General features: G+C 35.4%; 1 long non-coding RNA gene across 1 annotated transcript; it reads right to left on the bottom strand.

Moving 5' to 3' along the window:
* Positions 1–9,342: 9,342 nt before the first annotated feature.
* LOC108541644 (uncharacterized) lies at positions 9,343–11,352 on the bottom strand. Its single transcript, XR_001889010.1, has 3 exons — positions 11,272–11,352; positions 11,087–11,143; positions 9,343–10,135 (listed from the first exon to the last, which is right to left on the bottom strand). It is a non-coding gene; the product is annotated as an uncharacterized LOC108541644 (long non-coding RNA).
* Positions 11,353–11,494: the final 142 nt, after the last annotated feature.

Below are 11,494 nucleotides of genomic sequence, written 5' to 3'. Positions count from 1 at the left end.
AATGTAAAATTTCTTCTCTTCCATGTCCTTTTCCATACGTACTTCTGGGACAGTTACCAAACCTTACAGCTCTATTTGGTTGAGGATACGCAGTAAACCTACACCAGGGTGTTAGATTACAATCCAGGTAAGAAATTTAAGTCATTAGCTACAATGATCATTTATTTTAATATGTTTGAAATAGAAAATTAATAATTTTAGCTATATTAATTAATATACTCAGCCTCTGCTATGCAAAATTGATTTAAATCACTATTTCTGTGAAATAGTAAGATAAACTAAGGAAAAATTTTATAAGAACAGAGTTCTGATCTATAAGATTTCCCTTCTGAACTTGAAGTCTGCAAACTACAGCCCACAGACCAAATCTAGCCAGCCCTGCCCGCCCGCCCCCCACCACTATCCTTTTAGTGGCCAGTAAGCTAAGAATGGTTTTTATATATTTAAATGGTTACAACTGAAATGATTATAATAAGCACCAACATGATACTCTGAAATTTGCCTTCTGGCCCACAAAGCCTACAACATTTTCTGTATAGCCCTTTAGGACAAACTTTGCTAGCTCTTGCTCTGAACTTAAAAAATTTAAATAAACATATAAGAGAAATTTTAGAAATGAATTACATAGAAGTCAAATAGCTAAATTGTTTTTAAATAAGATTAAACCCTTTTAACTTCAAATCTATTCCAAATTTCAACACTCATTATAAACCCAATTGTCTTTGTATTTGACTTGTACAAAATGTACATCAAACTAGGTAAATAAAGCCTCATCATTATTAAAGCCAAGTGTTTCATTAATGTGACTTCCACTCCTCCAAGTTCCTTTTATTTAAAATTGTTGCTATTCACAGTATAAGCTAAAAGTATATTATCTAAAGTTCAAGATGGTACAACATATTGATCTCACTCAACACATCTGTATTCCTAAAATGTTGTTCTCCTGTAGATGTCAATTCAGAATATCTTCATGCACCTTTATTTATTTTAAATAGAAAAACTAAAGCTAACCATTACAAATACATTGTCTTAACAATGAAGTCTATGTATATTTGATTTGCCTATATGATTCCTCTAAGGGTTCAGTGAAATGGAAATCTGTATGATTCTGCATGACTTCAAAAGCACATATATCCTCATTTTTAAGTAGGGAGTTCATCTCTGTTTTGAGTTGGGTGTTCTGGTGAAAACTGAAAAACCTACTAGACATATTCTAAAAGAGCTGTAACACCATGGAAGGGTTCATTTATTACTCATTTCTGTATCTAGACCTGAGCTCAGTGCATATCATATAATAGATGTTCAAATGGCTGGTTAATACTTTATCAATTACAATGAAAATGCTGACACCATAAAGGACTTAAAAATTTTAGCAGACACATTAGTTCTCTTCGAACTTAGTAAATTCCTACTTAAAACTGCCATACTCATTAGTTTGTTCATTCACCTTGTTGTAAGCCTACTTTTCCAGACACTCTTTTAAGTTCTGAAAATTGTGATGAATAAGACATACAAGTTTCCTACCCCCACAGAATTTACAGGAGTGGAGTTTGTGGAGGGAAGGCAGAAATAAAGAAATTTCAGATACCAAAAACTGCTATATGATAGACAGAAATAGTAACATTAATTGGATGGTGAGGGAAGTGCCCTCTAAATAATTACCACTTAAATGAACATGTGAAAAACAGCAAGAGTTCCCAGGAAAATGGAATCTCAAAACCAAAGATTTAGAAAAAAGTAAGATTGTTCAAGTAATGCTTGAGGCATACTTAACAAGGGGGAAAGGAATGAAAAATAAGGGTAGAGAGAGACAGAAGTCAGCTCATGTGGGGCCTTCTAGGCCTTGATATAAAGGATGGGTTTTAATAAGTTTTAATAACTAGATGAAATTCAGATTAATAAAATAAGGCATTTAAAGTAGTGTAATTCTGTGGTATTTAGTACATTCACAATGTTATGTAACTACCACCTCACCTCTATCTAGTTCCAAAACATTTCATCACAACATAACTTTTAAGCAGTCACTCCCCATTCTTCCTTTCCCTCATCCCCTGGCAACCACTAATCTGCTTTCTTTCCCTGTGGATTTGCCTATTCTGGGCATTTCATATAAAGGAAATCCTAAAATATATGACCTTGTGTGTCTCGTTCTTTCACTTAGAATGTTTTTGAGGTTCACCCACATTGTAGCATGAATATATACTCCCTTTTGTAGCTGAATAATACTCCACTGTATGGATATATACCACATTTTGTTTATTCATCATCAGTTGACAGCCATTTGTGGTGTTTCCACCTTTTGACTATTGTGAATAGTATTGTTGTGAACATTCTCATCCAAGTGTTTGTTCAATCTGTTTTCAATTCTGCTATATTTTAGATATTTGTCCGTGCCCAAATCTCATGTTGAATTGTAATACCCAATGCTGGAGGTGGGGCCTGGTGGGATTTGTCTGGGTCATGGGAGTGGATCCCTCATGGTTTGGTGCTGCCTTCACAATAGTGAGTTCTCACAAGATCTGGTCATTTAAAACTGTGTGGCACCTGCCCCTGCAACTCACTCTCTCGCTTGCTCCTGCTTTTGCCATGTGACTTGCCTGCTTCCTCTTTACTTTCCACCATGACTGTAAGCTTCCTGAGGCCTCCCTAGAAGCCAAGCAGGTGCCAGCACTTTGCTTCCTGTAAAGCCTGCAGAACTGTGAGCCAATTAAATGTCTCATTTATAAATTTCCCAGTCTCAGATATTTCTTTATATCAATGTAAGAATGGACTAATACAGAAAGTTGGTACTGAGGAGTGGGACATTGCTATAAAAGTACCTGAAAATGTGGAAGGTTTGGAACTAGTTAAGAGATTAGAAGAGTGAGCAGGGCTCAGAAAAAGAAAGATAAGGGAAAGCTTACAGCTTCTTAGAGACTGGTTAAGTGGTTGCTACCACAATGCTGATAGTGATATGGACAGTGAAGTCTTGGCTGAAGAGGTCTCAGATGGAAATGAGGAACTTACAAGGAACTGGAGCAGAGGTCACACATGTTATGCCTTAGTGAAGAACTTGGATGCATTCTGTTCTTGCCCTAGCGATCTGTGGAAGTTTGGGCTTGAGAATGATGACCTAAGGTATCTGGTCAAAGAAATTTCTAAGCAGCAAAGTGTTCAAGAAATGACGTGGCTGCTTCTAACAGCCTATGCTCCCGTATGGGAACAAAGAAATGACTCAACATTGGAAATTATATTTAAACAGAAAATGGAGAGAAAAAGTTTTGAAAATTCGCAGCCTGGCTGTGTGGCAGAGAAAGAAAAAGCTATTTTGGAAGAGGAATTCAAGCAGGCTGTGGAGCAACCACTTACTAGAGATACTGGCATAACTAAAAGGGAACCAAGTGCTACTATCAAGACAATGGGGAAAAGGCCTCAAAGGCATTTCAGAGAATTTTCATTGCAGCCCCTACCACCAGGGGCCCAGAGGCCTAGGACGGAAGAATGGTGTGTGGGCCAGGCCCAGGACCTACTGTCCTGTGCAGCCTCAGGACACTGCTCCTTACATCCCTGCCTCCTGCTCCAGCCTCAGCTCAAAGGGCCCCAGATACTGCTTATGCCACCACTCTGGAGAGCACAAGTCACCATAAACCTTGGTGGTTTCCACATGGTGTTAAGCTTACAGGTACACAGAGTGCAAGAGTGAATGAGGCTTGGTACCCTCCATCTAGATTTCAGAAGATGTATGAGAAGTGGGACATGGAGTTTAAGAATTATTTTAGAGCTTTAAGATTTAATGACTACCCTGCTGGGTTTGGGACTTGCATGGTGCTTGTTGCCCCTTTCTTTTGGCTGATTTCTCCCTTTTGGAATGGGAATATTTACCCAATGCCTATACTCTCATTGTATCTTGGAAGTAAATAACTTGCCTTTGATGTTACAGGGTCATGGGTGGAAGGGATTTGTTTGCCTTGTCTCAGATGAGACTTTGAACCTGGTACTTTTGAGTTGATGCTGGAATGAATTAAGACTTTGGGCGACTCTTGGGAAGGCATGGTTGTATATTACAACGTGAGACAGATATGAGATTTGGGAGGGGCCAGAGGTAGAATGATGTAGTTTGAATATTTGATCCCACCAAATCTCATGTTGAATTATCATCCCCAATGTGGGAGGTAGGGCCTGGTGGGTGTTTGGGTGGTAGAGGCTGATCCCTCATTGCTTGATGCGTCTTCAAAATAGTAAGTGAGCTCTCATGAGATCTGGTCATTTAAAAGTGTGAGGCACCTCCTCCTCTCTCCTTGTCTCTCTTCTCTTGCTTTCACCATATAACATGCCTGCTTCCTCTTCACTTTCCCCCATAAGCTCTGTGAGGCCTCCCTTGAAAGTAAGCAGATGTCAGCACCATGCTTCCCATAAAGCCTGCAGAACTACAAGCCAATTAAGCATCTATTATGTATAAATTATGCTGTATCAGGTATTTTACAGCAATGCAAAAGCAGACTAATAGAAATTCATTTCAGCATATACCTAATAGAATTGCTGGGTCATATGGTAACTCTTATGTTTAACTTTTTGAGGAACCACCAAACTGTTTTCCACTGTGGCTGCATTCTTTTACATTGCCCTAGAAATGTCCAAGAGTTCCAATTTCTCCACATCCTCACCAACATTTATTGTTTTTTTTTTTTTGATTCTAGGTATCCAAATGGGGATAAAGTGGCATTTCATTATGGTATTGATTTACATTCCCTAATGACTAATCATGCTGAATATCTTTCTATGTGCTTACTGGCCATTTGTAGGTCTTCTCTGAAGGAATGCTTATTCAAGTCCTTTGGCCATTTGTATTTGGGTTGTGTTTTATTGTTTGGTTGTAACACTTCTTTAGATATTTTGAATACTAGACTCTCAAAGATATTTGCAAATATTTTCTCCCATTCTGTAGGGTGTCTTTCCACTTTTTGGGAGTGTCCTTTGATGCACAAAAGTTTTGAATTGTGCTACAGTCCAATTTAATGTTTCTTCCATTGCTTATATCTATCATATTTAAGAATGCACTGCAAGATCCAAGGTCATCAAGATTGACTCCTGCATTTTTTCCTGAGTTTCAGAGTTTTAGTTCTTACATTTAGGTCTCTAATCCATTAATTTTTGTATATGATATGAAGTAAGGTTCCATCCTCATTATATTGCATGTGTTTATCCAGTTGTCCCAGAACAATTTAAGAAACTATACTTTCCCCCATGGAATGGTCTTATACCCCTGATGAAACTCAGGTGACCATAGATGGGTGGATTTATTTCTAGACATCCAATTACATTCTGTTGGTCTATATGTCTATCATTATGCTAGTACCACATGATTTTGATAATGTAGGTTTGTCATAAATTTTGAATGTGGGAAGTATGAGTTCTCCAACTTTATTCATTAAATTTTTTTGGTTATGCTGGGTCTCTTCCATTTTCATATGATTTTTAGGGTTAGCTTTTCCATTTCTGCAAGAAGGCCATTAGGATTTTGATATGGATTGTATTAAATCTGTAGTCTACTTCAGGGAGTATTGCCATTTTAACATATCAAATCTTCCAATCCATGACCATGGATTACCTTTCCACCATTTAGGCCATCTTTAATTTCTTGCAACCATGTTTGTAGTTTATACCTCCCTTGGTTAAATTTATTCCTAAGAATTTTAATCTTTTTGATGCTACTGTAAAGGACATTGTTTTCTTAATTTCACTTTTGTATTGTTAATTTCTATTACATAGAAATACAACTGATTTTTCTGTTGATATTGTATCTTGCAACTTTGCTGAATTTATATTAGCTTCTAATGATTTTCTTGATTCTGTAGGATTTCTTATACATAAGATCAAATCACCTGTGAGAAGAAATAGTTTTGTTTCTCCCATTCCCACTTGGATATCTTTTTCTTTTTCTTGCATAATTTCCAGATCTAGCTAGAACTTCTAGTACAATATTGAATACAAGCAGTGAAAGCAGGCATCCCTGTCTTTTTCCTGGTCTTGGCAGGGCAGGGGGGCTTTTAGTCTTTCCCCATTGAGTATTATGTAAGCTATATGGTTTTCATTCATACTCTTTATCATGTTTTGGAATTTCCCTTCTATTTCCAGTTTTTTGAGTGTTATTATAAAAGGGTATTGGATTTTGTCAAATGCTTTTTGTGCATCAGTTCAAATAAGAATGTTTCTTTTTCATCTCTCATTCTATTGATATGGTATATTACATTCATCTTCATATGTTGAGCCACCCATGCTTGGCTGGGATAAATCCATTTGGTCATGGTATGGAATGCTTTTAATTTGCAGCTAGATTTGGTTTGTTGAGGGTTTATGCATCTATATTCATAGAGAATATTTGTGTAATGACACCATTGTGTGGTTTGATATTACAAGGTGATAGTGGCCTCATAAAATGAGTTTGGAATGTCCTCTCCTCTTCTGTTTTCTGGAAGAGTTTAAGAAGGACTGGGCTGGGCATGGTGACTCATACCTGTAATTCCAGTGATTTGGGAAGCCAAAGCAGGAGGACAGCTTGAGGCCAGGAGTTCAAGGCCAGCATGGGATACACACAGCAAGACCCCATTCTCTACAAAATATTAAATAGCTGAGCATAGTGACACATTCCTAGAGTCCTAAGCTTACTTAGGAGGCTGAGGCAGGAAGATCACTTGAGCCCAGGAGTTTGAGGTTACAGTGAGCTAAGATCAGACCACCGTATTCCAGTCTGGGTGACAGAGTAAGACTCTGTCTCTTCAAAAAAAAAAAAAAAAAAAAAAAGAAAAGAACGGGCATTATTTAAATTATAGAATTCTTTGTTGGGAGGTTTTCAATTACTAATTCAACCTCTTTACATGTTATTGGTCTGCTGACAATTTTTATTTCTTCTTGAGTCAGTGTTGGTAATTTGTTTTTAGGAATTTATCAATGTCATCTAGGTTAACTAATTTATTGGCATATAATTATTCATAGTATTCTCGTAGAATCCTTTTTATTTCTGAAATTTCAGTAGTCATGTCCCTAACTTTCATTTCTCATATTAGTAATTTGAGCCTTCTGTTTAAGTCAGTCTGCTAAAGGTTTATTTTCTTGATCTTTTCAGAGGACCAAATTTTGTTTTTATTGATTTTCTGTGTTGTTTTTCTATTCTGTTTATCTCTGATTTAGTCTTCATTATTTCATCGATTCTGATAGCTTTAAATTTTTCTAGTTCTTTAAGGTATAAAGTTACTGATTTGATACCTTTCTTCTTGTTTATTGTAGGTGCTTACAGCTATAAACATCCCTCTGAGCACTGCTTTCAACGGATCACATGTTTTGGTATGTTGCATTTTCATTTGCCAAAGTATTTTCTAATTTCCCTTACGAGTTGTCCCTTGACCCACTGGAGAGTTTTAGGTAAGGGAGTGACATGGTATGATTTATGCTTTAGCAAGACAATGTTGGCTGCTAAGTGAAAAAAGTGTGGACGGGAAAGTATAAATGCTGAAAAGCCATTTAAGAGGCTGTTGAAATTGTCTATGTGAGAAATGATACCAACATTGTCACAGAGACAGTGGAAGTGGCAGAAAGTATTCACATGTGGGTCATATTTTGGCAGTAAAATCTATAGGAATTGTTGATCAATTTACTGTTTGGCTAAAAGGAAAATAAATCAGGAATTACTGTTAGGTTTTGGTTTGAATAGTTGGGTAATCAAAAGTAATTTTATTGAGATAGGAAGACAAAGTTTACTTTGAAGAAGACAAAGAATGGTGAGACAAATCGAGTTGTTTTGAGAGTTTAGATTCTTATTCGAAGTGTCAATACAGCAGTATTTACAATGTTCTGATGTCCAAAGTGAAGGTCAGAACTTTTATAAATTTGAGATCAACACAGAAATAGTTATTATATGTGACTAGATGAAATTACTGAAGGTGAAAGCACTGACTGAGGAAAAGAAAGAGACTAGGAATGAACCCAAGGAAAAGACATAGAAGAGTAGCAAACATATGCCAGCAGAGGGTTTTAAGTGTGAAATGCCACTGAGAGGCTAAGTAAAATGAGATTAGATTTGGCAACATAAATGACTGTTGATTATGATAAAAGTAGTTTTGATGAAATAGTATGGGCAGAGCTGCATTGAGGAAAGGAAGCAAAGAAGTTGAGATAGTAACCTGAGAAGATTATTCTGATATGTTCTCTGTAAAAATGAATGGATAATTATATGGGTAGGGCAGTGGTTTCAGGAGAACTTGATGTCAATGGAAGGCCTATTTATTTACTTATCTAATTAACATGGACTATAAAAATCAGGAGAGGAAAATCAAAGATACTGGGATTCAAAGCACTAGTAGGGTGATTGTTCTTAAATAAACAAATTTGCTATTGGACTGAAAGAGAAATCAGAAAATGCTGGTATTGATGCAGGAAACATTTTAGATTTTAGGGTGAAGATGAGAAAATGAGGTGAGACAATCAGCTCAAAGGTAAAGAATCAAGGAAAGAGATATTTATATGCAATAATACTCTGGAAATGTGGTAAAGTCAATTAAAGAGAGCAAAGATTGTTGAGTACCCATTTGAAGTACATGGCCATAAATGTAAAGCCTGATTGTATTATTTTCTCCTGTGCTGTTCAATTGGTAGAATGACAGCTAAGAATTAGTGGATAAGGTTGACAGGAAGAGAAAGGGCAAGAGTATTATTTTGAACTATGGCATCTAGAATGGGTAAGGAAGGAAGGATAGACAAGAAGGTAACAGGCATAGGGAAAAAGTATAAATAGCCTGAGACTACTATAAATAGCCTGAGACTACTATACAAAGCAAGTTGGAAAGATAGGCCGGAGTGATAAGAATGTTGGAAATTGAGATTTAGAGGGGCACAATTGCTGGTAATAACAGGATTTTAGAAGAGTTGGAAAGAATAAAGAAGCTGGGATGGATTACACATATAGTACAGTATTGAAATAAGTATGAGGTATGATTTAGCAGTCTTGGAAATTTGGCTGACGATGAGGTAAACAGGGTGATAAGACATGATGGAATTAGTCTCACAGGGCAACATGGATTTGCAAGTCCTGAGTGGTATTTAATATTATAACAGCTGTCACTCTCTTAAAATAGCAACCCCACTGCCCTATCAATAAATCTTAGCTGATGCTAATAATTGCATAAAGGTGACTAAAATGAGAGGGTTTTAAAAGGCCAGGTTTCCCACTGTATTTAATTACTGGTATTATTTTTGAATAATACTCTGCTACCATTAAGTAGACAAGGGATAGTAAGGCTACGTAGTATTACACTTTGGATCAAATAAATATCCTTCTTCAGATACCCAATGTTCACAAAACAGGAATATAATGATTTATATTTATTCAAGTGACATAAGCTTTTATTTCAACTTCATTAAAAGCAAATCAAATGTATACTCATTTTTATAAATTAATCTAGCAAGGTATTACAATGACTACAAGTATTTGTCAAACAGCCTGCTTATGAAATAGGACTTCTATATTGAATTAACATATTTAGGCAACGTAGTAGCTTTTTTAGGCCAGAGCCATAACTGAATAAACGTTTCCAACAGTGTGCTGAAAGTACTGATCTACCACTCAGGTATACATTTTAAATTAGGGACTTCCTCCCCCTTGTAAGTGTGGCTAAATTTTTATTAGTTGAATTCTAAGAGTTTTATATTGCAGTCCCCAGAACTGCATTGATTCAAAAAATACAGTTTTATGTAATAATACATTTTCACAATAAAAAATTTAATTAAATAAACTCATTTTATGCAGGTTATAATTATTTTATGAGTATAATTAACTCAAAAGGTTTCTTGAAGCTTTCATCTCCAAAATTAAAAAATAATAGTGTATAGACAGAAGTCTTCTGGGCTTGGAGTCATGTTATAGTGGGTCTTTCTCATCCATTAAAAGACTTTTTTTTAAAATTTTGAGGGTTCCTATAAAAGGTACACTTGCTTGGGTAACAGGTATATTTTTCTCTTTGTAAGACTACTCTTATTTCCTCAGTTATACACAGATTAGATAAAATATGTTGATAAAAACTAGATTTCACACATTAACATTTTTTTCATGAGACATGAATACTGACATCAGTTCTCTGCGTACATTAAGAAGCTCCTCTTCTAGCTATGGCCAAGAAAAAAAAAATCACACTTAGAAAAAAATTCAAGCTGTTATAAAACAACTTCTTTCATGAAGATATTGCATTCTAACAGATCTATATCTAGATATCTACAGAATTCTGTGATCATTACTGATATTCGAGACAATCAGTTGAGAGAAGGCTCTAATCTTTTAAAGCCCCAAATCAGTGAAATTTAGATTCAATTTTTAAAGGAAGAGAGTAAAATAAAAAGTCTAGAAAACAATTTCAACAAGGATCAACCTAGTTAAGTAGTTTCTTTTTTGCTTGAAGCTAAACTAGCTTAGCCACAACATCTTGATCCTACGTCTATGTCAGCATATTGAGGTTCTATTAAAACTTTGTAAGTACATTAATATACTGTGTATACAAAGATCAGTGTACTTAAAAATGCCTTTCATCTTTGAGAAAACTCCAAAGACATTATCACTTAAAGCAGTACCTTTAGTTCCTTCCCAGGTCCATGTTTCCCCCCCAGAATGCAGCTGCTGGTCTGCTAGGCCATTGGAAAGTAAACTAATTTTATCCTCAAATCTAAGTAAATGACATCTTGTCCAAAGAGACAATAATTCTTCTACTAAACTACAGACTTTTTGGGAGTTTTGTCCTGCCATATTTTCTCCTTCAGAAGACAGAGCAGGACAGAGGCCTGCTGCAGTACACAGTGTTTAGAAACTGCAAACAAGTCATTCTTTCAGCTAATTTTTCAATTTGCAAATTGATATTCTCTTTTATTCCTTAGGAGGGCCTGTTTAAATTACCCCCATTCTTTCATATAAATATGCTCCCATTATTTAAAGAACTAAAAGTAATTGGGCTAAAACTATCTTCTCTCAACCCAAAAGAAAAGAAAGACATAAAAGCAGAAACAAAAAAAATCAAAAACAAAAGTCATTAAAGTATGATTATTTCATTTTCAAACTTAGTTGACTTACCATGTCCTTAAGAAGCCTGTCTTGCAGCACTTTCATATCTTCTTTCATCAAACACATCTGTAAAAAAGTAAATATATTTCACCCAGGAAATTTACCATAAAGTTTTCACAGCAAAGACAAAGTTAGACTAACAAATTCTTTTTGTAATCAAGAAAGGTTACCTATAAAAAGCATAAAATGTATACCTCAGATGTAAAAATAGTTTCTTCATTATCAGTAGTACAGAAGACACTTTTAGCCAATGAAGTTTTCAAAAGATGAAGCCTAACAAGTAAAATAATGAAAGTTAACGTTATATTTATCAATAATTCAAATTAGAGTGCTATAATATAGTATAAGTTTTCAAATAGAAATGTATTAATTTAAAAATCTAATTTCAAAGATTATAGTCATTAAGAATGTCATACT

The sequence above is a fragment of the Rhinopithecus bieti genome, unplaced genomic scaffold, assembly GCF_001698545.2.
Source record: "Rhinopithecus bieti isolate Rb0 unplaced genomic scaffold, ASM169854v2 scaffold_20477, whole genome shotgun sequence".
NCBI classification, from domain to species: domain Eukaryota; kingdom Metazoa; phylum Chordata; class Mammalia; order Primates; family Cercopithecidae; genus Rhinopithecus; species Rhinopithecus bieti.
Note: the sequence above shows the minus strand (reverse complement) of the source record. Positions and strands in the feature narration are given on the sequence as shown.